Consider the following 27,916-nt stretch of genomic DNA (forward strand, 5'->3'; position numbering starts at 1 on the left):
AAAGGTGAAGATGTTGTTGATGACTCTGAACTGTTGTTTCCTGTGGTTGGAAAGATATGCTCAGAAAAGAGTATTTTGAATTTAGTTGTTCATCTGTAGCCAAAAGTGTTACATTTTTCTACCTCTGTCTCTGAAGACAGGGACTACGTCATATTCACATTATTCTAGCACCTTGGCACAGTGCCTTTCACTCAGTAGAGGACTGCCAGGTAAAATACAAGGTTCTCATTTAAATTTGTATTTCAAATAAAAAATAAATAATTTTTACTATAATTATGTCCCATACAATACTTGGGATATGTATGAGTTCGTTTTCATGCTGCTGATAAAGACAAACCAAGACTGGGCAATTTACAAAATAAAGAGGTTTATTGGATTTACAGCTCCACATGGCTGGGGAGGCCTCACAATCATGGTAGAAGGCAAGGAGGAGCAAGTTACACGAATGGCAGCAGGCAAAGAGAGAGAATGAGAGCCAAGTGAAATGGGTTTCCCCTTATCAAACCATCAGATCTCGTGAGACTTATTCACTACCAGAAAAATAGTATGGAGAAAACGGTTCCCATGATTCAATTATCTCTCACTGGGTCCCTCCCACAACACACGGGAATTATAGGAGTACAGTTCAAGATGAGATTTGGGTGGGGACACAGAGCCATATCAGGATATAATTACATTTAAAAAGTACTCACTGTTTATCTGAGATACAAATGTAACTAGGAGTTCCATATTTTAATTTGCTAAATATGGCAAATCTAATTGAACAGAATAACTTTTCATTTGCATGAATAAATTAATGAATGGTTGTGTTGGGGGGACACTTGTTTTCTTCCATGTGCATGCAACTCCTACTCCCGTTCCTCCTTCTGCTCCTTAACTCACTCCACCGTGGAAGAAGTGACATGCCTTATGTGATTGCTAAATTTGGGAAGAATAATTGAGTCATGCTAAACTTATTATTATTATTACTATTATTTTTTGAGAAGGAGTCTCACTTTGTTGCCCAGGCTGGAGTGCAGTGGCACGATCTCGGCTCACTGCAACCTCTGCATCCCGGGTTCAAGTGATTCTTGTGCCTCTGCCTCCCAAGTAGCTGGGACTACAGGCACATGCCACCATGCCCGGCTAATTTTTGTATTCTTAGTAGAGACTGGGTTTCACCATGTTGGCCAGGATGGTCTCGATCTCCTGACCTCGTGATTCACCCACTCGGCCTCCCAAAGTGCTGGGATTACAGGCATGAGCCACCGCGCCAGGCTCCATGCTAAACTTAGCTCCATGCTCTTCCCCCTGGATGCAACTCTGCTGGTAGAAGGATTTATGAACAAGCATATGCCTTTCTCCGTATGGAGATTTAAGTCGGGAGGGAGTGGGGGAGTCTAAAGTTCCAGAGCAAATTTTCAGAGACACAAATAATTGTGGCATGGGTTTAGATGTTAAAGAACTAAAAACAAAAGATCATATGTATGAGAACTATATATTTACAAGGAGAGGCTTTTGGTGGCAACAGATCCTGTCATTCTCAGCCTTGGGATTTGTTTTGTAAGAGAGAAGGGCATTTTCCAGATTGCAGAGGACTATTCTGAGCCGCCTTTTATACTTAACTACTGAACCTGGGCAAGATGCTTGCAGTCTTAGGGCATATGGTTTTGTGACACAACTTGTGGTGGCTTTGTTCATAGGCCGGTGACTGCTTCTATAGAGGTGGGACTGTACCCATGAATGTCAATAAGCAAAAGGCACAAAAACCTCGTGAGGGCCTTCAAGATTGCTGCGAAGCCCTTGTAAGCAGGGACAGACAAGGCAAGGACTTACACATGGGCAGTAAGTGCTTGGAAGGACACAGGTGCTGCCTGGTAACAGAACTTTGGGGGCTACAAGATGGTTCAACAGAGGCCCACAGTAGGCAGAGTCACATTTTCTAGGTAGTCATAGGTGAAGCAGATAGTCTTTTGTTTTGTTTTGTTTTGAGGGGGTGAGGGGCAAAAATAGAAATCTTTAAAGCATTTTTAGGCACTGGTGACTGGAATAATATTTTTGGCTCTAAGATTCCTTGTATGCTACAAAACACCAGTAAGAATCTAGTTTTAAATTGCTAGAATGAAGCCTAGAAAAGCTTCTTATATCTCAGTCACCCCAAATCTCACCCTGCTTTCAAGTCCAAGCAGCAAACTGGATAGATCACTCTTGAATTCATGTGATGTTCTCTAGGCTCAAGGGTGTAAAACATTTAAACAATTACTGACATGATTGCTTAGTTATTGTAGGTGGCTTAATTTTTTAATTCTTTCATATAGAGATGGGGCTATGCTGCCCAGACTGGTCCTGAACTCCTAGGCTCAAACAATCTACCCACCTCCACCTCCCAAAGTGCTGGGGCTACAGGCATGAGCAAACACATATTATGTGGCCAGATATACTTTCTAACTGAACTAAATGTAAGTGCAAGGTGAAAATCTTCCCTAGAAGGCAGTCTTCTTAGGCCAGTACAATTCCATATCAAGCAGAGGCTGGTCTGCTCACTTGAGACGGTAGATGCTGTGTCACATAAGAGGTCTCTCACTGAACTCAGAGTTGAGGTGTCAGAAGCACTTCACTCGAAGAGGAAGTGAAAACGAAGAGGCTTTGAATAGATTAAATGGAAAAGAAAGACACAAAATGCTATTTTAATGTAGGTTCCTTCAATACCTAGTTTATCGAGAGTTTTTAACATGAAGAGATGTTGAATTTTATTGAAGGCCTTTTCTGCATTTATTGAGATAATCATGTGGCTTTTGTTTTTAGTTCTGTTTATGGGATGAATCACATTTATTGATTTGCATATGTTGAACCTTGCATCCTGGGGCATGAGAAACCCACAGCCAAGCCAATATCATACTGAATGAGCAAAAGCTGGAAGCATTCCCCTTGAAAATCCCCAAGACAAGGATGGCCTCTCTCACCACTCCTATTCAGCATAGAATTGGAAGTTCTGGCCAGGGCAATCAGGCAAGAGAAAGAACTAAAGGGTATTCAAATAGGAAGAGAGGAAGTCACACTATCTTTGTTAGCAGATGACATGATCCTATATCTAGATAATCCATCATCTCAGCTCAAAAGCTTCTTAAGCTGATAAGCAACTTCAGCAAAGTCTCAGGATACATAATCAAAGTGCAAAAATCATGAGAATTTCTATACACCAACAATAGACAAGCAGAGAGCCAATCATAAATGAGCTCCTACTCACAATTGCCACAAAAAGAATAAAATACCTAGGAATACAGCTAACAAGAGAAGTGAAGTCCCTCTTCAAGGAGAACTGCAAACCACTACTCAAGGATAGCAGAGATGACACAAAGAAATGGAAAAACATTCCATCCTCATGGATAGGAAGAACTGATATCATGAAAAAACAATTTATAGATTCAATGCTATGCCCATTAAATTACCATTGACATTCTTCACAGAATTAGGAAAAAAGAAAAACTATTTTAAAATGTCTATGGAAGCAAAAAAAGAGCCCAAATAGCCAGGACAATCCTTAACAACAAGAACAAACCTGGAGATATCACACTGCTTGACTTCAAATTATACTACAAGACAACAGTGACCAAAAAAGCACGGTACTGGTATAAGAACAGACACATAGACCAATGGAACAGACTAGAGAGCTCAGAAATAAGACCACACCCCTAAAACCATCTGATCTTTGACAAATCTGACCAAAACAAGCAATGGGGAAAGGATTCGCTATTTAATAAATGGTGCTGGGAGAACTGGCTAGCCGTATGCAGAAAATTGAAACTGGACCCCTCCTTACACCATATACAAAAATTAATTCAAGATGGATTAAGAACTTAAATGTAAAACCTCAAACTATAAAAACCTTAGAAGAAAATCTAGACAATACCTTTCAGGACATAGGCACGCGCAAAGATTTCATGACAAAGACACCAAAAGCAATTGCAACAAAAGCAAAAATTGACAACTGGGATCCAATGAAACTAATGAGCTTCTGCACAGCAAAAAGAAACTATCATCAGAGTGACCAGACAACCTACAGAATGGGAGAAAATATTTGCAATCTATCCATCTGACAAAGGTCTGATATCTAACGTCTACAAGATACTTAAACAAATTTACAAGAAAAAAAATTTTTTAAAAACCTCATTAAAAAGTGGGCAAAGGACATGGACAGACACTTGTCAAAAGAAGACATATATGCGACCAACAAACATATGAGAAAAAGGTCAACACTACTAATCATTGGAGAAATGCAAATCAAAACTACTATAAGATACCATCTCACACCAGTCAGAAGGTTACTATCAAAAAGTCAAAAAACAACAGATACTGGCAAGGTTGTGGAGGAAAAGGAAAGCTTATACCCTGCTGGTGAGAATACATATTAGTTCAATCACTGTGGAAGACAGTGTGGTGATTCCTCCAAGACCTAGAGGCAGAAATACCATTTGATCCAGCAATCCTATTACTGGGTATATACCCCAAGGAACATAAATCAATTGATTATAAAAATACTTGAATGCATATGTTCATTGCAGCACTATTCACAATAGCGAAGACATGGAATCAACCTAAATACCCATCAATGATAGACTGGATAAGGAAAATGTGGTACATATACACCATGGAATACTATGCAGCCATAGAAAGGAATGAGATTATCTCCTTTGCAGGGACACAGATGGAGCTGGAAGCCATGATTCTCAACAAACTAATGCAAGAACAGCAAACCAGGAATTGCATGTTCTTGCTTATAGGTGAGAGCTGAATGATGAGAACACATGGTCACATAGAGGGAAACAGAACACACTGGGGCCTGTTGGAGGGTGGGGGAGGTGGGAAGACAGATAGCATCAGGAAAAATAACTAATGAAAACTAGGCTTAATACCTGGGTGATGAAATCATCTGTACAACAAATTCCCACGACACATGTTTACCTATGTAACAAACTTGCACATCCTACACATGTACCCCTGGGCTTCAAATAAAAATTGGGGGAAAAAAGAAATTACTCAATTACAAAGCAGGGCATCCTCAGAAAGCAGAAGAAGGAATGCTGCTACCTCATACATGATACTTGCTTATATAGGATATTAAAGCTAAGAATAGTCTACTTTATTATAAAGTCTTGTGATCAGCCTGTGACAGGCTATAAGTATTTGTATTTTCCTGTGTAATTATTGATTTCAGTAAGAATTTATGAGTGTACTACTACCTTTGAAATGAAACTTATTCTTAAAATGCTTTCTGTTCTTAAAAAAAAGGGCACAAAATGAATGGTTCCCACTCATCCTTAAAATAGTAAATGCTTTTAGTGTCAACATTAACCTTGTGCTGCGAGCTTCCTCACAATTGAGTTTAAGTTCAAAGGCTCTGAGTCGACTGGCATCAACTGGCATCAACTGACTGGCATTCTGCTGAAGCTAAACAATGAATTTCTTCATCTACTTTTCTTTCTTCATATGTGAATGAATCTCCATCAGGGCCTGTAGAGACATTAAATAAGGGTTCTAAGAGTGTAAGCCTGCTTAGTATAATTGCTCTAGGGTTGGGGATTGGCTTTCTAGAATTCAGTGGCTATAGGACCTGTGCTGTGATAATCTTTTATCCCCTATTAATCCTTTGAACTTGTTAAAACTGTGGCTCATGAGAGTCTTGGCATTGAACCAACACAATCTCCAAGGTTCTGAAAGAAATGACTCAATTCAGCTGTGAGACAGTACAGACAGCAATTGCTAAAACAAACTTAGCTTCATCCAGAACTTACACTTAGTTGAGATTAAGCAGAATATAATAAATTAGGGTCAGAGGTTACTTTAAATTCTTAAAGACGATTTGATTTAAGGTTTTAGTTGATTTGGATTTTACTGTGTCTGGAAATTTTCCTACAAAAGGATTTAATCTTTGAACTTCAATTTCTTCCTAGGGATATTAAAAAGGGGAAAGAAAAGTTTGTAATAAAATTTGTGGCATCTCAACATTGTTATAATTTTGCTATTGGAGGATCTCATTGTTTAATCTTACTGCAGAACCTCTGAACTGCTTATCGGACTTAATTTATCATGAAACATGGGGAGCAAAATTTTAGCCTTGGATTCCAATACACATTTGTGTTATATAGCTAACATATTTTTCTGAATTTTCTTGAAAAATTCTACACCACTGCCCACCAGCGGTGCCATGAGGATACCCACAAGGGCAGGGTTGGTCCTAGGGAGCAGCTTTGTGAACATGGGTGACAACTTTCGGGGATTCTGATAGCTACTGTTGGCAATATAAAGAGAAATGAGATAGGATCCCTAAAAACAGAAAGTATACAAGATTTTGTGAAGAGTGATAGATATGATAAAGTTGTATACACAAATTTCTATGTGAAAACCAAAGATATGATAAAGTTGTATACACAAATTTCTATGTGAAAACCAAACATGAAATAAGTACCTTATTAAACAAGGTAGTCACATGATACAAATGTTTGTCGAAGAAAAGTTTCCACATGAATGGAGAGACAAAAGAAAGTCATAGACATCGCATAGCCGGATAGGGTAGAGATATAACCTCACTTGTACTTCATCTTAGAATGAGTCATCCCATCTTTATGATCCTAACAACATCTGAAAGCTTAACACTCAATAGAATAAAATGCAAATAGAATAAAATTCTCTCTCTTCCCCACTTCACCTCCCTCTTATTTTCCTCTCCCTTTATATTGCCCTTTTTGATTCAGACAGCTGGCCATAATGTTCTATTAATGAGCTAAAATACAATATGAAGGACACACACAGATGTGACAAAAAAGCAGAATGCACACGTAGAGCCCAAGTGCAAAGGCACTGCAGCTTTGTGTTTTACTGACTGCAAAGCTCTTGAAAAGACTTGAAAGTAGCTAAGTTCTGCCTTAGGGTCAAACGTCCCTTGGGAGTCCAAATGGTGGAGAAAATACATCTGACCTCAAGCCCACATAAAATGGGCACAGAATGGTTAAAAAACAAAACCTTGAACATCTACATAAGTGAAATTAGATTTAGTTTTATTACACACAACGTGGAGGCACTTGACACCTCTGTGCAGTGATAGGATTCTTTTGAGATCAGATGTTTTCCAGAGCATTTGATTTTCACTTCATTAAATAGATTTCTCTTCTTACTCTAGAGTCTAGACCAAAATAGTCAACATTCCCTGAACATTATCATTCATGTGTTTAATCGCACCTCCAGATGGACATATCCACAATTGAAGCAATCTTTTTTTTTTTTTTTTCTCCCAACACAGAGTCTTGCTCTGTTACCCAGGCTGGAGTGCAGTGGCACGATCTCGTCTCACTGCAACCTCTGCCTCCTGGGTTCAAGCAATTCTCCTGCCTCAGCCTCCCGAGTAGCTGGGATTATAGTCATACACCACCAGACCCAGCTTATTTTTGTATTCTTAGTAGAGATGGGGTTTCACCACGTTGGCCAGGATGGTCTCGATCTCCTGACCTAGTGATCTGCCCACCTTGGCCTCCCAAAGTGCTTGGATTATAGATGTGAGTCAACACACCTCTCCACTTTTTTTTTTAACTATATGTACCCCCTCAGGTGTCCCCATCACCATTCACTCAGATGCTTAAACTAGGAACCTGAAAATTATGTTTGATTATTTTCTATTATCATTTCCAACTGTACCATTGCTGTTTGATAAAATTATTCTTGATTCCTTTCATTTCTCTTTTTATTGTCATGGCCCTATTCCAATCTCTCACTACCAGTCTATTCTTTTTTAAGGCTTTTTTCCAAATATAATATATATGTATAGCATAGTATGTATAACAAAAGCATTTAGCTTAATTATCATAAAGCAATCACCCATATAATCACCACCCAGACCATAAAATAGGATATTACAAGGATTCTAGAAGTCCTTGCCTGCCTCTTCCTCATCACAACTCCCTACTTCCCGGGTGTTAGCTTTTATGGTAATCACTTCACTTTGCTCTACCCATTCCTAATCAATATTGATTAGTTTTGCCTGTTTCTGAGCTAGATAGTCATTTAATCAAATTATTCATATTCTTCTGTATTTTGCTTGTTTCATTCAACATGATGTTTGCGAGATTTATTCATGCATTTATTCTAGTTTATTTTTATTGCTGTGTTCTAACTTTTTATTAAATTCAATCTATTGTATGAATGCATTACTTTTATTTGTCCATTGTACTGTTTATGACCAGTTGAGTAGTATCAAGTTTTTGCATTATTACACTGATACTCTGGATATTGTGAACATTTTGGTATATATAAGCACACACTTATACAGAAATTGAATGTTGGGTCACAGGGTAGTATACATGCATGTCAGCTTTAGTAGATGGTGCCAAAAAGTTTTGCAAAGTGATTGAACCAATTTACATTCAGCCTAGTTCTCATTGCTCCACTTAAATTTAGCCATTGCTATCGGTGTGTAGTAGCAGCTCATGATTTTATTTTGTTTTTCTCTTATTATTAATGAGGTTGACCATATTTTTACAGGTTTTTTGTCTTTGGATTTTCTTTTTTTGTAAAGTGCTCAAGTCTTGTGGTGATTTTTCTATTGAGTTGTTTGTCTTTTCTTTATAAATCTGTAGTTCTCTATGACTTGTAATTTTGGATACAAACCCTTTGTTGGGTTTCTGTAATGTAAATATTTTCTCTCACCCTGAGGCCCTGCTTTGCACTTTCTTCCTTGTGTCTCTGGATAAAGAGAAGTTCTTAATTTCAGTGTAGTCAAACTTACCAATCTTTTCTTTTATCTTTGCTGTTTTGTTTAAGAAATTTTCTCTACTCTAACTTATAAAGATATAGTACTAAGTTATCTTTTAAAACCCTGTTTCTCTTTTCTCATTTAGTTTTATGGTTCACTTGAAATTATTTTGTGTTGCTTGCATATGTAGTAATGAAGAGATTAAAATTTATTTCACTCTATCTTGATATTTAATTATCCCAGGATCAATTATAGAAAGTTCTTCTGTTCTCTGTACTACATTTATTTTTTAACTTTTAATTTTTATTTGTCGTGGGTACATAGTAAGTGTATATTTTTATGAGATGCCTGAGATACTTTAATGTAGACATGCAATGTGTAATAACCACATCATGGTAAATAGGGGATCCATCACTTTAAGCATTTATCCTTTCTGTTACAAACAACCCAATAATACTATTTTAGTTATTTAAAAATATACAATTAAATTATTATTGACTATAGTCACCATGTTGTGCTATCAAGTACTAGGTCTTATTTATTCTTCGAACTATTTTTTGTACCCATTAACCATCCCTAGTTCCTCCTCATACCTGTACTATCCTTCCTAGCCTCTGCTAACCATCTTTCTACTCTATCTTCATGAGTTCAATTGTTTTGATTTTTAGCTTCCACAAATAAGTGAAAACATGTGTTTGTCTTTCTGTGCCTGGCTGATTTCACTTAACATAATGATGTCCAGTTCCATCCGTGTTGTTGCAAATGACAGGGTCTCATTCATTTTTGTGGCTGAATACTACTCCGTTATGTATGTGTATCACATTTTCTTCATCGACTCGTCTGTGATGAACACTTAGGTTGCTTCCAAATCTTGGCTATTGTGAACAGTGCTGCAACAAACATAGGAATGTGGATAGCTCTTTAATAAACTAATTTCCTTTTGAGGGTGATACATACCCAGCAGTGGGATTGCTGGATCATATGGTAGCTCTATGTTTAGTTTTCTGATGAGCCTCCAAAGTGTTCTCCATACTGCTTATACTAATTCACATTCCACCAGCAGTGTGCGAGGGTTCCCTTTTCTCCACATCTTCACCAGCATTTGTTATTGCCTGTCTTTTGGGTATACGCCATTTTAACTGGGGTGAGATGATAACTCATTGTAGTTTTGATCTGCATGTCTCTGATGATCATATGCCTGTTTGCCATTTGTATGTCTTCTTTTGAGAAATATCTATTCAGATCTCTTGCCTATTTTTGATTAGATTATTAGATTATTTTCTATAGAGTTGTCTGATCTTCTTATATATTCTGGTTATTAATACCTTGTCAGAATGGGAGTTTGCAAATATTTTCTCCCATTCTGTGGGTGATCTCTTCACTTTGTTAATTGTTTCCTTTCCTGTGCAGAAGCTTTTTAATTTGATGTGATCCAATTTGTCCATTTTAGCATTAGTTGCCTGTAAAGCTCACTCATTCTTTCCTCTGTTTGATCTAGTCTGTTATTAAAAGATGCTGATGTATTCTTCCACATGTTGATTGCATTTTTCAACACCAGAATTTCTGCTTGATTTTCTTTTATTATTTCGATCCCTATGTTAAGTTTACCTGATAGAATTCTGAATTCTCTCTTTGTTATCTTGAATTTCTTTGCATTTTGTCAAAATTGCTATTTTGCATGATCTGTCTGAAAGGTAACATATCTCTGCTTCTCCAGTATTGGTCCCAGGTGCCTTATTCAGTTCATTTGGTGATCATGTTTTCCGAGATGGTTTTTTTTTTTTTTTTTTTTTTTTTTTTGAGACGGAGTCTCGCTGTGTCGCCCAGGCTGGAGTGCAGTGGCCGGATCTCAGCTCACTGCAAGCTCCGCCTCCCGGGTTTTTACGCCATTCTCCTGCCTCAGCCTCCCGAGTAGCTGGGACTACAGGCGCCCACCACCTCGCCCGGCTAGTTTTTTGTATTTTTTAGTAGAGACGGGGTTTCACCGTGTTAGCCAGGATGGTCTCGAACTCCTGACCTCGTGATCCGCCCGTCTCGGCCTCCCAAAGTGCTGGGATTACAGGCTTGAGCCACCGCGCCCGGCCTCCGAGATGGTTTTGATACTCATGGATGTTCCTTAGTGTCTAGGCATTTAAGAGTTAAGTATTTGCTGTGGTTCTTTGCAGTCTGGCCTTGTTTGTGCCTGTCTTTCTTGGGAAGGTTTTCCAGGTATATTCAAAGGAACTTGGGACCCAACCCCAATAGTGCTTTGGTTCCTGCAGACTCATAGAGGTACTGCCTTAGTGGTCTGGGATAAGTTCCAGAAGACTTTCTTGGATTATCAGGCAGACACTCTTATTCTTTTCCCTTATGTTCTCCCAAATAAATGGAGTCTCTCTCTCTGTGCTGTGCAGCCTGGAGCTGGGGGTGGCATGATGCAAGCACCCCTAAGGCCACCACCACTGACTGTGCTGGGTCAGATCTGAAGCCAGTCCAGCATTAGGTCTCACTCAGGGTCCACCGTAACCACTACCTGGCTACTGTTTATGCTCACTTAAGACCCTAGGGCTCTACAGTTAGCAAGTTGGGAAGCCAGCCAGGTTTGTGCCTTTCTTGCCCTGGTCAGGTCCAGAGATGCTGTCTGACAGCCAGGGACTGGAGTCAAAAACCTTAGAAATGTAGCTGGTATTCTATTGAAGCTAAGCTGTTCCTTGGTCCACGAGACAAAGTCCTTTCTGTTCTTCCCCGCCCTTTCCATAGGCAGAGGTGCCTTTCTCAGTGGCTGCCACCACGAGCCCATGGGTAATTCTGTCAGGCCACTGCCAATATTCACTCAAGGCCCAAGGGATCTTCACTTAGCATGCTTAGCACGTGGTGAAAGCTTCCAGTCCTGGGACTCACCCTCCATGGCAGTGGGCTTCCCTCTGGCCCAGGGCAGGTTCAGAAATGCTGTTTAAGAGCCCAGGCCTGGACTTAGGGTCCCCAGGAGCCCACTTGGTGATCTACCCAACTGTAGACGAGCTGGTACCTAAGGTGCAAGACAAAGTCCCCTTTACTTTTCTCTTTGCTTTTCTCAAGCAGAAGGAGTCTTTCACCATGGCCTCCACAACAGGGAGTGTACTGGGTCTCGCTTGAAGCCCGGATGTCTCATAGTCTCACCAAAAGCCCATAGTGTACTGTCTGGGTATTGCTGCTGGTTATTGAGGGCCCAAGGATTCTTTATTCAGCACGTGATGAATCTTGCCTGAACTGGGTCCTTCTCTTCAAGGCAGCAGATTCCCTTCTGGGCCATGATGTGTCTAGAAATGTCATCTGAGAGTTAGGGCTTGGAATGGGGGACTTACAACTCTGCCCAATGCCCTACCCTACCGTGGCTGAGCTGCAAGAGAAAGTCCTCTTTACTCTTCGCTCTCCTCTCAAGCAGAAGAAAGGAGTCCATTTCTTTGCTACAAGCTGCACTGCCTGGGGTTTTGAAAGGGGTGATGCAAGCACTCCCTTAGCCCACTGGGCTGGTGTCTCTCTGGGTCACATGCTACCCTAGTTCACTGGCTCTAAGCCCAACCCAGCACCAGGACTTGCCTAGGAATTGCAGTCCTTGTGTCCTAGACTGCGTTTCAGGCTTATCTAGAATCCCAGAGTACTTTAACCCAGAGTGACAAGGTTTGCTGAGAAACTCAGGTTCTGACCACTGGGATGAGCTATTCCCCTCTGGCTAGGGCTAGTCTAAATATTCCCTCCATGGGTGGGCACTGGCTGAACCCAGCGTGGTTTTTCTGTCAGTGTTACGACAGGGCCACACTGAGTTTAATGCCAAGTTCCCCAGTCACTGTGCTTTCCCTCTCCCAACTGCACGGATTCTCTCTATGTGCCACCCAGCTGCTGCCAAGGAATCGGGGAGAGGTGATGTAGGCAATTCAAAACTGTCTTTCCTACTCTCTTCAGTGCCTCTTTCAGTAATATAAAGCTAAAATCAGGTACAGTGATTGCTCACCTGATTTTTTGTTCGTTGTGTAGTTGTTGAAATTTGCAGGAGGGATGATTGGTGAAGGTTTCTATTTGTTCATCTTCCTCTGCCTCCTCCTGTACTATGTTTATTATAACCGAAGTGTATGCATATATATGGATCAGTTTCTGAATTACCTATATGATTACATTGATTCATTTATCATTGTGACTGTATCACCCTTTTATAGCTTCAAAATATATTTGAATCTGAAATATTTTGTCTTTCTCTTTTTTTTCAAAACTATCTTGCTATTCTTTGCCCTTTGCATTTGTATATGCATACCAATTTTAAAATCAACTGTTAAATTCCATAAAAGATAAACAAAAATAAAATAGTTTTAGGATTAAGATTGAGATTTCATTAAATTAATAGAGCAATTGGGAAAAAATTGAGGTTATCATATTAAACATTTAACTGCTATTATCATATTAAAACCTTTAACTGCTAAATATGTTTCTCTATTTTCTAGGTCTTCTTTAATTTTTTCTAATGCTTTTATAATTACCTTTGTAGAAGTCTAAAATGTCTCTTCCTTATTCTTAGGTATGCTATCAAAAATAATATATATATATAGTGCGTTTCATTTTTGTTGATGTGATAAAGACATTTACTCATTTTTATATACTAATTATTTTTATTCAGCAATCTTTCTAAACTCTTGTGTGAATTCCAACAATTTATCTATATATTCTTTTGGATTTGCTACATTTGCATTCATATTATTTGTGAATAATACTTGTTCTTTTACTTCTTGCTTACTCTTTGTATTTTTTTTTATTTCTTTTTCCTGTCTTTCTGCAACGAAAAAGGCCTCCAGGTACTGTTGATAAGACTGCTGGGCCACTGTGATGTTGTGGATTTGTTTTGCTTTTACTCAGATTTCTCCTTTCTAGGTTTACATGGGAAGTTATTATTATGTTTCAAGACACAGACTATGCCAATATATGTTATTGTTTCTCCCATAGTCGGAAGACTTAGATCTGAGAACTTAAGCAGATGAGGAATTTAGGAGTCACGGAACATCTCAGAATATAATTTAAAAGTCACGTATGGATGTTTGCCATCTTATTGTGAAAATTAACAGCTATTGAATCACGATATCTAATCAAAACTGCATTTTTTCTTTTTCTTTTCTCTTCATCAGTCTTGCTAGATGTTTGTTAATTTCATTAGTCTTTTTATGGAAACAGCTACTGGTTTTGCTGGTTCTCCTTTTGAGTTCTTTTTTATTATTCTACTATTTTTTATTATTTCTTTACTATTCCCCCCATTTGGAGGGAAGAATTCTGTAGTTCCATTTACAAGCTTTTTGAGTTCAATGGTAGGTCCCTTGACTTTAATTTTTCTTTTTTTTTTAATTCAATAAATAATTGTTAATTAGTTCAATAAAATCTCCTCTCAGTTTTGCTCTAGCTGTATTCTATATTTTTTCACATTACACTTTTACTATCATTTTCTTGGTTTTTTTTTTAACATTCTTTATTATTTCCTCTTTAATTAAAGTATAATTTTGAGTAATTTTTTTCCTTTTGCAGATATGAGACTATTTTTACTATCTTCTTTAATCAATTTTGAATTTATTGCATTGTAGTTTAAAAACTTATAATGTTAGTTTTTTATTGAATTTATAATTGACTCATTTGAATGCTCCATCTGTACTCCTAAACAAAGTGAATTTTTGGTTCCATGTAAATTTATCTATATTTGAATGTATTACTCACATCTATCCTTTTGTTTAGTTTTATTTTATCTGTTAGTTTCAGAAGGGTTACATTAAAATATTCAACTACAATTGTTGATTTAAATTTTCTTCTCCTGTGGTTCTGACTTGTTACTATATATTTGGAGACTATATTGTTACATGAGTATATAAGCATGATATACGATGTTTTTTGGACCCTAATATTTACTTTGAATATTGGTTCCTTGTATTTTTTTATTCAACTTTTTTGAGTGTTTTAAATGTATAACAAGTGGTTAAAATAAAAGTTTTGATTAGATATCGTGATTCAATAGCTGTTAATTTTCACAATAAGATCGCAAATATCCATATGTGACTTTTAAATTATATTCTGAGGTGTTCCGTGACTCCTAAACTCCTCATCTGCTCAAGGAATATAAAAGCGTTCAGAGAGAGAGAAAAGAGATTGTTAAATGCACTTCCTTGGGCAGAGTTTTTGTACTGGATTTCTGTCTCTTATCTCCACTACAAGAGGACTGGTTTGGGGTGATACTTCCGGAACTTGCCTTGGCTCTGATACTCTTTAGAGTATCAGACAACTTTGAAATGTGTTTCTTGTATTCAGAGAGCACAGTGGACTCTGATCTAACTCCTTTCTGAGAAATCTAAAGGGAAAGAAAGGACAGATTAGGTGTTTTGATGCTGGGCCTGGGAGAGAGCTTTCTACCAATTAGAGCCTCCAAAAAAAGGAAAGACAACAGTTTTAAATACCTATATGCCTATGTCATCAGAAGCCTGAGCTTTTCTAATCCTGCCTTCCTATGCCAAAAGTTGTTGATGCCAGCTGGAGGGGCAAAATGGAGAAAAGAGCTGAAATTAAGCACATTTTTACTCTGTTTTTACTGTAGGTTTTTTAGCATAAAATAAACTTAGGCTGAGAGAAGAGGAAGTTTCAAATTTTAGTTAATGCCTTGAACTTAATGTCCTAATTATCCAATTGAGAGTTAAATATTTACCTTACCTATTACCTAAGAGTGAGCAGAAAAACCATGGAACCTGCTTAAATTTTTAGGAGAAAGAGAATTTTATTACCACGGCATTCATTTTAATGGTAAAATGAGAGACAAAAATAGCTTCAGTTAGAAGTAGTACCCCAAATAGTATTATCTCAATTGAATTATATTAAACTAAATTGATATTATTTGTTTGTTTAGTGTTGTTATAGATATGTTTCTCAATGTATTGTTGGATTTCTAAAAATACAATCTAAGAGTCTCTGCTTTGTTAATGTTAAGTTTAACTCATTTACGGTATTGTAATTACTAGGCTAATGGGACCTAATTTCTGCTGTTTTATTTGGTCATTTCTGTTTACCTATTTAAAAATGTCTACTTATGCCTACCAGTTTTTATTATAGAGTTTGAATTTTTAAAATTTTATTTAAATTTTATTTAAGTGAAGTTAATTATAGCATTTGAAGGGGAGAATCTAATTCCACACAAAATGGAAGACTCTAAACCATACTCATTAAACTGTTAAGAAAATAAGTTGGTAAGAATATAGCAGAAGTCCACTTTAGATTATAAGTGTGATTACAGCCACAGAGACTCTTCCAGGCTTGCATTCAGTGTTTTTGGAAGCTATTTCATTCTCTGATGCAAGGACAATAAAACTACAACTTGAGAGGAAATTAAGTCTTTGTAATAGTTCATTTGCACATTGGTATAAAGAAATACCTAAGACTGGCTAATTAATAAATAAAAGAGGTTTCATTGGCTCACAGTTCTTCAGGAAGCATAATGGCTTCTGCTTCTGGGGAAGCCTCAAGAGGCTTTCAATTATAATGGACGGCAAAGGGGGAATGAGATGTTTCAGATGGTCAGAGCAGAAGGAAGAGAGAGATGGGAGAGGTACTACACACTTTTAAACAACCAGAGATCCTGAGAACTCAATCATGAGAACAACACTAGGAGGATGGTGCTAAACCACTAAGCCATTAGAAACCATTGCCATGATCCAACTGCCTCCCACCAGGCCCCACCTCCAGCATTGAGGATTACATTTCAACATGAGATTTGGTGGAGACACAGATCAAAACTGTATAATTCCACCTCTGGTCCCTCCAAAATCTCATGTCCTTCTCACATTGTAAAATACAATCATACCTTCCCAACAGACCCCCAAAATCATAACTCATTACCACATTAACTTAAAAGTACAAAGTCCAAATTCTCATCTCAGACAAGGCTAGTCCCTTCCACCTATGAGACTGTAAGGTAAAAAAACAAGTTAGTTACTTTCAAGATACAATGGGAGGTATAGGCTTTGGGTAAATACTCCCATTCCAAGAGGGATAAATTAGCCAAATGAAAGAGGCTATAGCCAGCAGGGAAGTCATTAAATGTTAAAGCTCTAAAACAATCTATTTTGACTCCATGTCTGACCTCCAGGGCAGGCTGGTGCAAGGAGTGTGCTCCCAAAGCCTTGGACAGCTCTACCTCTGTGGCTTTGCAGTGTTAAGCCCTCACAGCTTCTCTATGGACTGGCATTAAGTGCCTGCAGCTTTTCCTGGAGCATGGTGTGTGCTGTCGTGGATCTACCATTCTAGAGTCTTGAGGATGGTGGCCCTCTTCTCACAGTTCCACTAGGCAGTGCCCCAGTGGTGACCTTATGTGGGGGCACCAACCCCACATTTCTCCTCCACATTTCCCTAGTAAAATCTCTCCATGAGGGCTCCATCCCTACAGCAGGCTTCTGCCTGAACACCAAGATTTTCCAAAGATCCTCTGAAATCTAGGTGGAGGCACCCATGACTCAACTCTTGCACTCTGGAAGAATGTACCCATAGGCTTAACACCATGTGGAAGCTGCATAGTCTCATGGCTTGCACCCTCTGAAGCAGTGACCTAAGCAATATCTGGGGCCCTTTGAGCCATAGCTGAAGCTGGAGTGGCTGGGATGCAGAGAGCAATGTCCCAAGGCTGCACAGGGTGGCAGGATCTGGACCCTAGACCACAAAACCATTTAGTCCTTCTAGGCCTTTGGCCTGTGATGGGAGGGGCTGTCAAGAAGGTCTCTGAAATGTCTTGGAGGCTTTTTGCCCATTGTCTTGGCTATCAGCACTTGACTCCTTTATACTTATGCAAATGTCTGCAGCCTGCTTGAATTCTTCCCCTGAAAATAGGCTTTTCTTTTCTACCACGTGGCCAGGCTGCAAATTTTCCAAACTTTCATGTTCTGCTTCCCTTTTAAATATAAGTTCCAGTTTTACATTAGGCTGTTAGAAGCAGCCAGATCACATTTTTGAATACTTTCCTTCTTAGAAATTTCTTCTGCCAAATACCCTAAATCTTCACTCTCAAGTTCAAAGTTCTACAGATCCCTAGGGCAGAGGCACAATGCCAGGTTCTTTGCTAATGCATAATAAAAGTGACCTTTTCTCCAGTTCTCAATAAATTTCTTATCTCTATCTGAGACCTCCTCAGCCTGGACTTCATTGTCCATATCACTATTAGCATTTTGGTCACAACAATTTAACAAGTCTCCAGGAAGTTCTGAACTTTCCCTCACCTTCCAGTCTTCTTTTGAGCCCTCCACACTCTTCTAACCTCTGTCAGTTATCGAATTCCAAAGCTGCTTCCAAATTTCCAGGTATCTTTATAGCAATGCCCCACTTCTCAGTACCAATTTTCTGTATTAGTCCATTTTTGCATTGCTATAAAGAAATACTTGATACTGAGTAATTTATAAAGAAAAGAGATTTAATTGGCTCATGATTCTGCAGGCTGTACAGGAAGCATAGCAGCTTCTGCTTTTGGGGAGGTCTCAGGAAACTTTCAGTCATGGAGGAAGGTGAAGGGAAAGCAGGCATGTCATATGTGGCCAGAGCAGGAACAAGAAAAAGAGGCAGGGGAGGTGCTACCACTTTTAAACATCCATATCTCATGAGAAGTCACTCACTATATAGTACCAAGGGGATAGGACTCAACTATTCATAAGAATTTCACCACATTAGCCAATCACCTCCCACTAGGCCCCACCTCCAACACTAGGGATTACAATCCGACATGAGATTTTGTGGAGACACAGATCTAAAGCATATCAGTCTTGAATCATTGGCTTCATCACCCTTGCTACCCACAAATGGCACAAAGGAAATAACTTACCACACCCTGCAAACTACTTTTGGTATAAAAGAGGTGATAGAGTAGAGTGGAAAGAGACCATGAATATACATCTAAAAAAGTATCCCTCAGATATATTTGTACACACCATCAAGCAATGAGTCTCTCAGTAGGATAGGAAACCAAAGTTCAATTCTCAAGAAGTCCCAATTTCATTTACTCAGTATAATTTTAGAAAGTGCCTACATGTTATCAGCTTCCACTTACAGCCATTTCTAAATGAAAAACAAAAAACAAAAACAAAAAAAAACCCAGACATCTTTAGAGGGACCACCAATTCCTCCCAAATTTCTAACTGAAAGGACCTTTTGGGAATCAGGTTCCTTCTATACCTCTGAAAAGGTAGCATCTTAAAGATGAAACATCTTTAACCTAGAGATTTATCATGATATGTAGGAATACTTGCATCCAGACATACAACATAAGAGGGTACATTAAATTTTGAAGGTAGCTATGCTGCACAATACTTTAAAATTAAATAATTGTACAGTATTGATTTATGCTTAAAATTCCAGTCTTAGGCCGGTGTGGTGGCTCATGTCTGTAATCTCAGCACTTTGGGAGGCCTAGGTGGCAGATCACCTGAGGTCAGGAGTTCAAGACCAGCCTGGCCAACATGGTAAAACCCCATCTCTACTAAAAATACAAAAATTAACTGGGCATGGTGGTGCATGCCTGTAATCCCAACTACTTGGGAGGCTAAAGCACAGTAATCACTTGAACCCAGGAGGTGGAGGTTGTAGTGAACCGAGATAGTGCCACTGCACTCCAGCCTGGGCAACAAAGTGAGACTCCATCTCAAAAAAAAAAAAATTCCAATCTTAGAACAAACTTGTTTTAGACCAGCACTGACGTTTTTGTCATCTCGCAGGACTGACGGAATTAGTTTGATAACTGCTTTGGGGTCTGAATGTATCCTAAACCTCTCATGAGAGTTGTTCCCTTTAGCTGAGAAGCAGCTGTCAGCATCTATCTGCTACTTGGCTGCTGTTCCAAACCAAGTGTTATTGTTTCATGCTGTCCACGCATGATTGACAACGGTCTCCAAAGTCTTGCTCACCTTCCAGTAAGTGGAGCTACCAAACACTGTCATTTATATTAGTGTAATGCTGGAATTCATCAGTCTTGAAGTCAACTGCAAAAAGTTGTTCTAGGTCACCTGGGACTCTTTGATCTCAAAATGTATTTGGTATCCAGCCAGCCAGCACAAGAGCACCCTGGATGAAAGGCCTGGAGATGTCAAAATCTACGTTGCAGCCCAGGTTGATGTACTGTCACTTGTACCCTGTCTTGATTTTAGCATTTTGCCCCCAGTGTTAGATGAGGAGGCTGAATCACAGGTCGGCCTTAGTCCGTGTAAAAAGCTCATCTTCCCCGGTAACTCTGCACCTAGTGTCTTGTCAGTGTTCCACTTCTCTGCAAATGTCAGGCCATATTTGATCCATCTGTTCTTGGTTTCCAGACTACCTGTCACTTTGGTGGCCTCAGGATTGGCTGAGCCTGAGCTTGTAACAACCAGTCTATTCCCAGATTTTGTTTTCAAATGAAGCTTTATTAATCCTAATCTATACCTCTTGGTGAAGACATCCCTGGTAGATTTGTCAAGATCAGTGTACATGGGAGGGACAGCCATCTTCTGCTCAGTGGCAGCAACAGGACGCTCGGCAGGGTAAGGCGGTGGATTTTCCTATGCTGCTCTAAAGGTCATTCTATTCTTATTTCTGGTGGTAATGAATAACAACATTCATTTACATGTCTTCAAAACAACTTCCTCCCCACCCTACAATCACATTATCATTCTTGAGTTTAAATAATATAATTTTATTTTACTTCTTCTTTCCATGTGTGTTTTTCATTGTTTAAACAACAAAATTTTATTATTTTATTTATTCAAACTCACTTTCCCTATCTTGTGACCTATTTCTGCATTTATTTTTCATCTTGCTGTAGCACTTCCTCTATAAGTGTTTTTAGTGGTTTGCATGTGTGTGTGAGTGTGCAGGCGCGTCTGTGTGTTAAGATTCTGAGGGCTGTAATACCAAAGAAAAAATCTTCATTCACCCTCGCAGTTAAATAAAAGTCCAGATACATGTAAAATAATAGGTTTGCCTTTTTTGTTTGAACACTTTGAAAACATTTTCCATTGACTTCTTACATTTAGTGTTATTGTTAAGAAGTCTTAGGCTATTCTCATTCCTGTGACTTATAGATAATGCTTTATGCTCTTTAGTATTTCAAAATTTTCCCTTGGTCATTGATATATCCAAATTTTACTTTAATATTTAGGTTTTTAAAATAAATTCAATTAAAAAATTATGACACTTTTCATTGTGAAATCTTTACTCCTTCTCTGATTTTGTAAAATATGGGGTTATTATTTTTTCTGTAAGTTTTCTTCTCTTATTTGTACCTGTATGCAGTACATGAATCACACAGATATTGACACTTCCTTTGCCATCATTCACGTTTCTTAACTTGTATACTCTCCTTCTCTGTACCTCGTCTTGGTATTTTTAGGAGAGTTTTTCCTGATCTTCCAGCTCACTATGTTTTTTTCTTTAGTATTATTCTGTATGCTAATCAGTTCACCTGTCAGGTACTTATTTTGACAATTATAATTTTCATTTTTATTCTCTCTCAGCTGTTATTTAACTTGTCATGATTTGGCGTGTTGAGGGAGTGTTGAGGATTAGTCTCAGTCAGAAAACCTCTAGAGCTCTAGCTGGACACAGTCATTCCCTAGTTGCCCACCCCGCTGTGTATGGTGGTGAGGAGACAGGAATTCTCGGGAGCAGTACTCTTGTGCCTATTGCTATCTGCTTCCCACAGTGGCTGGGTTCTAATACTGCCCTAGTCATTACTCCACTGCCACTGGTTGGTGGAATAATTGCCCTGCTGGGATAGGAAATGATCAGTTCAGAAAAATCTAGGGGAGAGAAAAGATCTCATTTAGAAAGCATTCTTTTACCTCTCATCTGCCTCTTCCAGTCTAAGCAGCTTCTGCTTCCCTGTAGTTGTTTTCCTATGTGTTTATGATAGTTTTACAGGTTTTTTGATAGGCAAAAGTTTGCCTCTTCTTTATTTGGTATTTCCTACAGTTTAATAGTAAGAGCCTGAAGCCATCTTGTCAACAAATGTAAGTTTGTTAATGCATAAAAAGTGCAAGTAAAACAAAATAAATCTGCGGTCTGAAACAGGATTAGATGGCTTTTTAAATTTTTATTTATTTTTATTATTATTATTATTTTTGAGACAGAGTCTCACTCTGTTGTTGCAAGTTCCACCTCCAGGGGTTCATGCCATTCTCCTGCTGTAGCCTCCAGAGTAACTGGGACTACAGGCACCCCCCACCACACCCAGCTAATTTTTTTTTGTATTTTTAGCAGAGACAGGGTTTCACCATGTTAGCCAAGATGGTCTTGATCTCCTGACCTCGTGATCTGCCTGCCTCAGCCTCTCAAAGTGCTGGGATTACAGGTGTAAGCCACCGCGCCCGACCGATTAGAGGGCTTTAAAAGACCAGACAGTGTCTGCCCAACCAGAAAAATTGTGTATTTTCAGAGCAGGTGTATGTGAAAGCAGAATAATCAGGGCCTGAGGAAACCACCGAGCATTTGCATATCTGAGAGTTCTCAACCTCACGTGTCTGAGACAGCATCTATATGCCTCCTGAGCTGGTCAGAAGGACAGTGTTACTGAAAATCTGTGAGAAAGGACCAGCAGGGAAACACAGCAAATTGTCCACTGAATGAAGCTGCAAGAGAGAGAAGAATGAAAAGTGAGCACAGAGCAGTACATCATCTCTTTTCACTCTGTAATTCTGAGGGTTTTTTGGCACCTGTCCATACCCTACTTCCCTGCTTTTTTTCAAATTCCTTTTCAAATTAAATAAATATATATTTAATATATCCCCAAAAGTCACACCTTTCCCAACAACACTATATCCTATGCTCACAAGGAACTTTCCAACATATGTATTGCCCATTACCAACAGCTCTTCATTTTTCAGATGTTCAGCATCTCCAGTATTTGTTATTTTCACTGCAGCTTCCACATCTTCAGGGCACTAGTATAATTTAAGACATACAGTCTCAGGTTAAAATATCAATGGCAAAAATTAGTAGCACTGCTATACACCAACAACAACCAAGCTGAGAAGCAAATAAAAAATGGAATCCCTTTTATAATAGTTGTAAAAATAAACAAACAACAACAGTAACAACAAACCCTAGTAATATACTTAACCGAAGAGGTGGAAGATTTCTGCAAGGAGAACTACAAAATACTGCTGAAAGAAATCATAGATGGCACATATAGATGGAAATACATCCTATGCTCATGGATTGGAAGAATGGTTATTTTCACAATTTCGTGATTGCCCAAAGCCACCTACAGATTTCATGCAAATTTTATCGAAATACCAGCACCATTTTTCACAGAATAAAAAAAAAAATCTTAAAATTCATATGGAACCGAAAATTAAAAAAAAAAAAAAAGCCCAAATAGCCAAAGCAATCCTAAGCAGAAAGAACAAATCTGGAGGTATTAAATAACAAGACTTGAAATTATGCTACAAGACTACAGTTACTAAAACAGCATGGGTACTGGTATAAAAGTAGGCACATAATAACCAATGGAACAGAATAGAAAATCCAGAAATAAAACCAAATACTTACAACCAACTGATGTTCAACAAAACATACAAAAACATAAATTGGAGAGAGGACACCCTATTTAATAAATTGTGCTGGGAAAACTGGTTAGCCACGTGTAGAAGAATAAATCTGGATCCCTATCTCTCACCTTATACAAAAATCAACTCAGGATGGGTCAAAGACTTAATCTAAGACCTGAAACCATAAAAATTCTAGAAGATAACCTTGGAATAACTCTTCTGGACATTGACCTAGGCAAAGAATTTATAACTTAAGACCTCAAAAGCAAATGCAACAAAAACAAGGATAAATAAATGGGACCTAATTAAACTAAAAAAGCTTCTGCACAGCAAAAGCAATAATCATCAGAGCAAACAGACAACCCACAGATTGGGAGAAAATATTTGCAAACTGTCCATCCAACCAAGGACTAATATTTAGAACTACAAGGAACTCAGACAAATCAGCAAGAAAAAAAAAATAATCTGATCAAAAAGTGGGAAAATGACATGTATAGACACTTCTCAAAAGAAGATACACAAAAGGCCAACAAATATATGAATCAATGCTCAACATCACTAATCATCAGGAAAAAGTAAATTAAAGCCACAATGAAATGCTACTTTAGTTTTATAAGAATGGCCATTATTAAAAAGTCAAAAAACAGTAGATGTTGGCCTGGATGTGGTGAAAAGGGAACACTTAGACACTGCTGGTGAGAATGTAAATTAGTACAACCTCTATGGAAAACAGTATGGAGATTTCTTAAAGAACTAAAAGTAGAAATACCTTTCAATCCAGCAATCCCACTACGGGGTATCTACCCAAAGGAAAAGAAGTCATTATATGAAAAAGACATATACATATGTATGTTTATAGCAGCACAAGTCACAATTGCAAACAGATGGAACTAATCTGAGTGCCTATCAACTAATGAGTGGATAAAGAAAATGTGGTATACATGCATACCATGGAATACCACTCAGCCATAAAAATGAATGAAACGATGTCTTTTGTAGCACTTGGATGAAGTTGGAGGCCACTATTCTAAGTGAAGTAACTCAGGAATGGAAAATCAAATACTCTATGTTCTCACTTAACAGTAGGAGCTAATCTATGAGTACATAAAAGCTTACAGAGTGATATAACAGGCATTGGAGACTCAGAAGAAGGACAGTAGGAGGGGGATGAGGGACAAAAACCTACCAATTGGGTACAATGTACACTAGTTGGGTGACGGGTGCACTAAAATCTCAGAATGCACCACTATATAATTCATCTATGTAACCAAAAAACCACTTACACCTCCAAACTATTGAAATAATAAAATATTAAGATGTTAAAAAAAAAAGACACAGAGCTAGGGAGAGAACATACAGAAGAAAAGTGGTCTCTCCCATGTTCTGTAGGTTGTATAGGTCCTCCTTTCTTGATTTTAGGTCAACTTTTTGCTGAGGAGTCCATTTCTTCACTCTAAAATTATGTACAGAATGTGCCTACTAAGTACAGAGAAAGGAATTGTGTTTCTTAGTGAAGTTTTTGTCTTCCCTTGTGTACAATTAAACAATGATGCCAAAGGGTCTCATTGTTTAACACAAATTTTAATCTGTTATCTAAAGTGTGTTGATTTCATTTTGGAAGGAATGGATTACTGGAGTGTGGTATTAAAAAAATACCAACAATAGTTTTTTCGGGGGCGGAGCAAGATGGCCGAATAGGAACAGCTCCAGTCTCCAACTCCCAGCGTGAGCGACATAGAAGACCGGTGATTTCTGCATTTTCAACTGAGGTACTGGTTCATCTCACTGGGGAGTGCCGGACGATCGGTGCTGGTCAGCTGCTGCAGCCCGACCAGCGAGAGCTGAAGCAGGGCGAGGCATCGCCTCACCTGGGAAACGCAAGGGGGAAGGGAATCCCTTTTCCTAGCCAGGGGAACTGAGACACACAACACCTGGAAAATCGGGTAACTCCCACCCCAATACTGCGCTTTAAGCAAACAGGCACACCAGGAGATCATATCCCACACCTGGCCGGGAGTGTCCCAAACCCACGGAGCCTCCTTCATTGCTAGCACAGCAGTCTGTGATCTATGGGCAAGGCAGCAGCGAGGCTGGGGGAGGGACGCCCGCCATTGCTGAGACTTAAGTAGGTAAACAAAGCTGCTGGGAAGCTCGAACTGGGTGGAGCTCACAGCAGCTCAAGGAAACCTGCCTGTCTCTGTAGACTCCACCTCTGGGGACAGGGCATAGTAAACAATAACAAACGTAGCAGAAACCTCTGCAGACGCAAACGACTCTGTCTGACAGCTTTGAAGAGAGCAGTGGATCTCCCAACACGGAGGTTGAGATCTGAGAAGGGACAGACTGCCTGCTCAAGTGGATCCCTGACCCCTGAGTAGCCTAACTGGGAGACATCCCCCACTAGGGGCAGTCTTGACACCCTACACCTCACAGGCTGGAGTACACCCCTGAGAGGAAGCTTCCAAAGCGAGAATCACACAGGTACACTTGCTGTTCAGAAATATTCTATCTTCTGCAGCCTCTGCTGCTGATACCCAGGCAAACAGGGTCTGGAGTGGACCTCAAGCAATCTCCAGCAGACCTACAGCTGAGGGTCCTGACTGTTAGAAGGAAAACTATCAAACAGGAAGGGCACCTACACCAAAACCCCATCAGTACATCACCATCATCAAAGACCAGAGGCAGATAAAACCACAAAGATGGGGAAAAAGCAGGGCAGAAAAGCTGGAAATTCAAAAAATAAGAGTGCATCACCCCCAGCAAAGGAGCGCAGCTCATTGCCAGCAATGGATCAAAGCTGGACAGAGAATGACTTTGACGAGATGAGAGAAGAAGGCTTCAGTCCATCAAATTTCTCAGAGCTAAAGGAGGAATTACGTACCCAGCGCAAAGAAACTAAAAATCTTGAAAAAAAAGTGGAAGAATTGATGGCTAGAGTAATTAATGCAGAGAAGGTCCTAAACGAAATGAAAGAGATGAAAACCATGACACGAGAAATACGTGACAAATGCACAAGCTTCAGTAACCGACTCGATCAACTGGAAGAAAGAGTATCAGCGATTGAGGATCAAATGAATGAAATGAAGCGAGAAGAGAAACCAAAAGAAAAAAGAAGAAAAAGAAATGAACAAAGCCTGCAAGAAGTATGGGATTATGTAAAAAGACCAAATCCACGTCTGATTGGGGTGCCTGAAAGTGAAGGGGAAAATGGAACCAAGTTGGAAAACACTCTTCAGGATATCATCCAGGAGAACTTCCCCAACCTAGTAGGGCAGGCCAACATTCAAATCCAGGAAATACAGAGAACGCCACAAAGATACTCCTCGAGAAGAGCAACTCCAAGACACATAATTGCCAGATTCACCAAAGTTGAAATGAAGGAAAAAATCTTAAGGGCAGCCAGAGAGAAAGGTCGGGTTACCCACAAAGGGAAGCCCATCAGACTCACAGCAGATCTCTCGGCAGAAACTCTACAAGCCAGAAGAGAGTGGGGGCCAATATTCAACATTCTTAAAGAAAAGAATTTTAAACCCAAAATTTCATATCCAGCTAAACTAAGTTTCATAAGTGAAGGAGAAATAAAATCCTTTACAGATAAGCAAATGCTTAGAGATTTTGTCACCACTAGGCCTGCCTTACAAGAGACCCTGAAGGAAGCACTAAACATGGAAAGGAACAACAGGTACCAGCCATTGCAAAAACATGCCAAAATGTAAAGACCATCGAGGCTAGGAAGAAACTGCATCAATTAACGAGCAAAATAACCAGTTAATATCATAATGGCAGGATCAAGTTCACACATAACAATCTTAACCTTAAATGTAAACGGACTAAATGCTCCAATTAAAAGACACAGACTGGCAAACTGGATAAAGAGTCAAGACCCATCAGTCTGCTGTATTCAGGAGACCCATCTCACACGCAGAGACATACATAGGCTCAAAATAAAGGGATGGAGGAAGATTTACCAAGCAAATGGAGAACAAAAAAAAGCAGGGGTTTCAATACTAGTCTCTGATAAAACAGACTTTAAAGCATCAAAGATCAAAAGAGACAAAGAAGGCCATTACATAATGGTAAAGGGATCAATTCAACAGGAAGAGCTAACAATCCTAAATATATATGCACCCAATACAGGAGCACCCAGATTCATAAAGCAAGTCCTTAGAGACTTACAAAGAGACTTAGACTCCCATACAATAATAATGGGAGACTTCAACACTCCACTGTCAACATTAGACAGATCAACGAGACAGAAAGTTAACAAGGATATCCAGGAATTGAACTCATCTCTGCCGCAAGCAGACCTAATAGACATCTATAGAACTCTCCACCCCAAATCAACCGAATATACATTCTTCTCAGCACCACATCGTACTTACTCCAAAATTGACCACGTAATTGGAAGTAAAGCACTCCTCAGCAAATGTAAAAGAACAGAAATTATAACAAACTGTCTCTCAGACCACAGTGCAATCAAACTAGAACTCAGGACTAAGAAACTCAATCAAAACCACTCAACTACATGGAAACTGAACAACCTGCTCCTGAATGACTACTGGGTACATAACGAAATGAAGGGGGAAATAAAGATGTTCTTTGAAACCAATGAGAACAAAGATACAACATACCAGAATCTCTGGGACACATTTAAAGCAGTGTGTAGAGG

General features: G+C 39.0%; 1 pseudogene; it reads right to left on the bottom strand.

Annotated features, from left to right (window-relative positions):
• Positions 1–5,392: 5,392 nt before the first annotated feature.
• LOC112620365 lies at positions 5,393–20,205 on the bottom strand (annotated as a pseudogene).
• Between the last annotated feature and the right edge of the window lie 7,711 nt (positions 20,206–27,916).

This window comes from Theropithecus gelada, chromosome 1 (genome assembly GCF_003255815.1).
Source record: "Theropithecus gelada isolate Dixy chromosome 1, Tgel_1.0, whole genome shotgun sequence".
In the NCBI taxonomy this organism is placed as follows: domain Eukaryota; kingdom Metazoa; phylum Chordata; class Mammalia; order Primates; family Cercopithecidae; genus Theropithecus; species Theropithecus gelada.